Genomic DNA, 6,265 nt, shown 5'->3' on the forward strand with positions numbered 1-6,265 from the left:
CACGCCGGCTACCTACCCATCCAAAGCAGGTGGTCAGAGAATGAGAGGGGAGGGGAGAGGCCAGAACCTCGGCTCCCCCTTAATGCACCAGCCAGCACAGCTGAGCCAGCTCAGGGCCGGTAATAATTTACTATTTGAATAGATCAGGATCAAGTTTCTACTCCCCACCTGAAACATGGGGACGTTAGGAAGGAATCATGCCTCTGCCCATCCCTGTGTTATTTCTGGAGGGAGGGGGTGCACCAATGCATTGCCCTGTGCACAGGGCAAAAAATGAAAGCAAAATCTAGCCCTCAGAAAGTTAAAGGAGAGTTTTTCCCCTAACTTTGCTATTAAGGGGGAAAAAAACAAGACAGCCACTGCAGCAATAAATGAAATGGAGAGTTCCAGAAATATTTCAAACGAAGGTGGAATTAATATTACAATACAAAAGACTGACTTTTCACAATGAAAAATAATGTTAATAATCTCGCCTATCTTTTAAATCCACTTTCATTTCCTCTTTCTGTCCCAATCTATTTTTTAAATGGATTCAATAAATCCCACAAATATATTATTTGTAGATTACACTCAATGTACATGTTTTAAATGAATCCTATGATGAGCTCAGAAACAACTTAAAAATAAAAAGCGTCTCCAGCTCTCATGAATGCAAAGAAAAGTTGAACGTGAGCCAAACAGAAGCGATGCCTGCCTGAGTCCACAGGCAGCCTGAAACAATAGCTCAATAGTTCCTAGAGGTGTGAACTGCCCCATTCATCTAGATTCCAAAAGCTGCTGCCACCCCAAGGAGGGATGGGGGGGCCATTGCCTAAGCACCATTGCCACAGCATGGGGGTGGGCCCATGAGAGCTCTAGAATGCGCTCTGCCCACACTGCTCAGAATGTCTTAATTCATCCCTCCCTGAGACTTCAATCTTACATGTCCCAGGCTCACCAAACAGGTGAATAAACAATCTAGAAATGCATGCCTGATCATACAAAATACCATACTGAAAGATGTAAATCTGTGGCATTGGGGAAACAATGGTAATTTTGCTTGAAGGAGGCCTGATTAAAACCTGAGGGTCACATTCTTGTTGGGTAGACCATTACTCTGTGATTAATCCCTTTTACTTCACTGGACCACTATTTCAGTAAGGTGCCACAACAGGCACCAGAGGAGTGGAATCTGGTCCTGACTAAGGCCTTGTCTATACCGGCAAGTTTCTGTGCAGTAAAGCAGCTTTCTGCAGTGTAACTCCCAAGGTGTACACACTGCCAAGCCACTTAGTGCACAGAAACTGTGCAGTTGCAGCGCTATAAAAAACACCCCAACAAGAGGCGTACAGCTTTCTGCGCCAGGGTACAGTGATGCGGTGCCAGGGTAGACACCATGGTGATTACAGCACTGCGATTGGCCTCCGGGTGGCGTCCCACAATGTCTGTTCTCTCCTCTCTGGTCATCAGTTTGAACTGTACTGCCCTGCCCGCAGGTGACCAACCATGAGCCTCACCCCTTAAATCACCTATAAGCATAGGAATATTGTAATCGGCCAGATCCAGCCTCCATATAGGCAGCGCCATCAGGCCTTTAAACAGACAAAAGCACACTCAAGTCATTCTGCACTTGCTCAGCCTGTTGTTGAACCGCTCCTTGCTGCTGTCAAGGTGCCCTGTGTATGGCTTCATAAGTCACGGCATTAAGGGGTAGGTAGGGTCTCCCAGGATCACGATGGGCATTTTGACTTCCCCTACAGTGATCTTCTGGTCTGGGAAGAAAGTCCCTGCTTGCAGCTTCCTGAACAGGCCAGTGTTCCGAAAGATGCGTGCGTCATGCACCTTTCCAGCTCAGCCTGCATTAATGTCCATGAAACTGCCACAGTGAGCCACAAGTGCCTGGAGAGCCACTGAGAAATAATCCTTCTGCTTAATGTGCTCGGTGGTCTAGTGCCAGAATTGGAATATGCATGCCACCTATCGCCCCTCCGCAGTTAGGGAAGCCCATTTGTTCAAAACCAGCCACAGTGACACGCACATTGCCCAGAGTCACAGTCTTTCAGAGCAGGATGCAATTAATGGCCCTGCAGACTTCCGTCAACCTGAGTCCAACGGTTGACTTTCCCACCGGAACAGGGTTAGCGACTGTTTGGTAGCAGTCTGGAGTAGCCAGCTTCCACAGTGCAATTGCCACATGCTTCTCCAACGGCAGGGCAGCTCTCATTCTCGTGTCCTTGCACTGCAGGGCTGGGGCGAGCTCCTCAAGCAATCCCATGAATGTGGATTTTCTCATGCAAAAGTTCTGCAGCCACTGCTTGCCATCCCAGATGTGCATGATGATGTGATCTCACCACTCAGTGCTTGTTTCCCGAGCCCAAAAGCGGTGTTCCACTGTGGTCAGCTCCTCCGTGAATGCCACAAGCAATCTCATGTTGTAGCTACTACGTATGGCAAGACCAGTGTCAAACTCCTCTTGCTTTTGTAGTTTAAGGGTTAACTCCACTGCCACTCGTGATGTCTTAGTGAGAGTGAGCGGCATACTGGTCAATAGTTTGGGATCCATTCCTGCAGACCAAAGAGGCAGAGTGCGCAGTACACAAACTGTTGAAAGATGGCGCCAAATGTGGATGGAAGCACAAGGATTGCTGGGATGCGAAGCAATGCATCACGGGGCACTGGGGTAGGACCCAAGATGCCCCGCGCCCCCTCTGCCTTCCCACAACTCTTAGTGGCAGAAGAGGAAGAGATGCTCTGTGGGATAGCTGCCCAGAGTGCAATGCTTCAAATACGGCTGCAAGTGGCACAAGTGTGAACACGCTATTGCACAGGCAGCTGTCAGTGTGAACACACAACAGTGGTTTCCCTTCAGCATTCTCTGAGCGGCGCTGTAACTGCCAGTGTAGACATACCTTAAGGTCTTCAGGAGTTGGCTCCATAACAGTAACTAATATAGCTGTTTTCAAAGCTGTATTGTCTGTCCCTCATTCCCATATAAAAACAGGACAATTGAGGATCTAATTATTTTTTTTTGTGGGTGAGGCATCACTGATTATTATATTATTCAACATGAGTGTATTATTACATCTGTTTTATTGTATTTAACCATCTCCTTCTTCCCGTCCCCTGTTTTAAAAAAAATAATCAACCAAACTAATGAGTCCAGCGACGTTAACAGTCAGTTGAGCTATATAACTTGCACGGTCATGCAAGAGGTGGTTTTTGTCTCTCTCCTTAGTTCGGGAGCACCAGTTGATATTAGCAAAGTTGAAGTCTAAACTGCTGTGCTTGATGCTAGAGGCTGAGGGATGCAGTCCCTCTAGAGTAGGCCATCATGTTAATAAGGGTTGATTTGTAAACGGCGTCTACCCCCACCCCCCTTTGCCTGACTCCCGCTTTTCTGCTCAATGGCACAGATGCTGCTTTGTGCTGTCTGGGACCAAGCAGCTATTAGCAGCAAATCCAGCAAGGGAAATTAATGAAGGGGACTACTAATAAAAGACAGCTCAGGACAGCCATACCAACTTGCTCCAAGCAGTAATTAACTTTTTTTAAAAAACTCATGAAGGTAAATATGCCATCAGCTTTGGTCCAGTCTCTCTTTCTCCTTTATTAAAAGATGAGAGAGAGCAAGATTGTTCGTGGTAGCTAAGGCAATCAATATTCCTTTCCCGTAAGAACAACTTTCAGTAACTTGCTGCACTATTTCTCAAACTCCCTGGCATAGAAACATAGAGCAATCCTCATAGACCCAATCCAATCTCTAATTAAAAGTGGCCAAATAAATAAATAGACTAAATAAAAAATCCCTCTGAAGAGAAATAGATTTGAGAGCAAAAATTATTTTAAAAGGAAGAGCTTCTCTTTTGCCATCTAATGTTCTTGCTTGTCTTTCATCACATACTCTGAATTTAATACACCATGCTAACTATTGTAGATATAAAAATAGCAGACAGAATAAAGCTAGATGCTTGCAGACAGATCTCAGAGCCCCATTGGCAGTTCAGCTGAGTTTAGTTTTGACCATTCAGGACCAATTACTAGGGCCAAATTTGCCCCCACTTAGCCCTATGCAATCCCACTGAAGTTATGCAACCTTTTATGTTCACAGTTTAATAGACTTTAAGACCAGCAGGAACCTTTATCATCATGGAGTTAGATGCCTAAATATCTTTGAAGATCTGGGTGTTGGTGTCTAAATACTGGGCCAGATATTGTGACTCCTATTTGGATAAAACTCTCACTGAACACAATGGGATTTTTGCCTAAGTAAGTAGGGCTGTAGAAATGGGCTCATTATACAAGAAGTACACACAGTTAAGATTGTGCAGGGGATATTTATCTAGACCCTTTTAAATAATATACACTAAAAATACTGCCTGGGCCAAATCAGCGTACAGTGAAAGCTAAATTTTGCCAGGACCCAGTCAGTATAGGATTTGTTTCTGTGTTTCTGTGGACAGTGTGTCTCCAACTTTTGCATTTATCGATACCCTCATTGACCCATCCCTTTTCCCAACAGCCAAGTCCCTAGTTCTCAAAATGTTTCCTTTTGCAGAGCAATTCAAAGGGCTTATAGTCTATTTATTGTGTATGAAAATCACTAATTGAGGAGGTTATAAATAGAACATTTTCTGTTTGCTTGGGCACATGCGTACATTTGCAAGTGTGACCCTTACACTGGGATCTGCATATCCTGCCAGTCTGAAAGAGAGTGCCTGTATTTCTGAGTATGATTGTTGTCCTTACCTACAAAAATAAGATTAGGGAAAGCAGTTACTGTCTACTGTTCAACAGCTTGAATGTACTGGTGAGTGCAGCTGCCTTGAGCGCTTTGCCACAGAGTCAAACTCTTCCCAATAAGCCTTCTATGCTTGCTTGAAAAACACAGGCTTAGCCTTCATTTAACCGTTAGCCTTGCTTCTGGCTCAGTTTTATTCCTTCACGCTGAGTTTATCTGATTACTTCAGCTGGGTGAAACAGAAGGCCTGTTGACATCACCAGTGAATACTCTGGCCTTGTATATGGCTCTGAAGCGGCCATCTAGCATTTCATAAAGACGCAGGAATCAATTTTGGAGAAGCATTGGGAAAGCTTGGATGTAAAGCATGTATTAAACAGATTCTGCACAAAGGAAGCAGCGCACCTATCTGTATGCAGCAAGTGGTGTTTCTTCATTGCAAAGTGGCCTTTCAAAAACACACAAATAACATATTACGAATAAACCTCATTGTTTTGATCATTTAAAATCCACAGTGTCTTTCCATGCTGCAAGCCTCTCATTTGTCAATTTTGAAAAGCACAGAATGCAAGATGGGCCTGAGAGCCGAAGTATGGATCCATCTCTGAACTCTCACAACTTTTTGGGAATGTTTGGATCTGAAGTTTTGGTTCCAGCCCAATTCTAAACCTGATTGTGATGAGCTGCTTTTCCTATGACTTTATTAGTATTTTGCCACAGTTGGATGGCTGCTTGTGAATTCAGTATTTATTAGTGTACTGGGGAATGAAGTTCTTTGTCTCACTACACCAGACGTTACAATAGCCCCACCATTTCCCACAAATGTGCCTCAACACTTGACCAGGCAAGACAGCTTGCAGGGATAAGAAAGAGTGCAGTCTCCCTGACCATTCATTCTTTGGGTTCTCTGCAGAGACTGCTAAGAAGGTTGCTGATTGTAATAGTAGTTTTAGCGGTGTGGATACATGCCCTGCTCACATGATTCCATATCTATTGCTCTTTCTCCATCTCTGAGACAAGACACACCCTACTAGAATCACCAACAAGGTACAGTTGTCCGGGCTCTGCTTTTTTCTGTTCTCCTTGGTTGTGTTTTCTCTACTTTTAACTTTAATTACCACTATAATGCTGATGATACAGAACTATACCTATCCTTTGACACCTCCAGTGACTCCGCCTTGACTAACCTTCTCCAAATAGACTCCCTCATCTCCCATCCTGGGAAATCTCCTTCTCCGTACCTCAGCAACATTGTGTAACTCACTGCCTCAGCTTCAGCTCTGCTCATCCATGTTTTTATCTCCTCTTCTCTTGACAATGCATTTGTCTTCTATATGGTCTCCTAAAATTAAGACCTCCAGACACCTGTATGCAGAGGAAGTGGCTGCTTGCTTTCTTCCACACAAACATCACCATATCAACTTCATCCTCATGGGCTCCTCATTCATTTCTGAGTCAAGTTCAAAACTGCCCACCTAAAGCCTTCCATGACCTCCATGCAGCCTGTCTCCCAGATGACTGGCCCTCTCTAATCCCCTCCCTGATGCC

The sequence above is a fragment of the Malaclemys terrapin genome, chromosome 5 (genome assembly GCF_027887155.1).
Source record: "Malaclemys terrapin pileata isolate rMalTer1 chromosome 5, rMalTer1.hap1, whole genome shotgun sequence".
NCBI lineage: Eukaryota > Metazoa > Chordata > Testudines > Emydidae > Malaclemys > Malaclemys terrapin.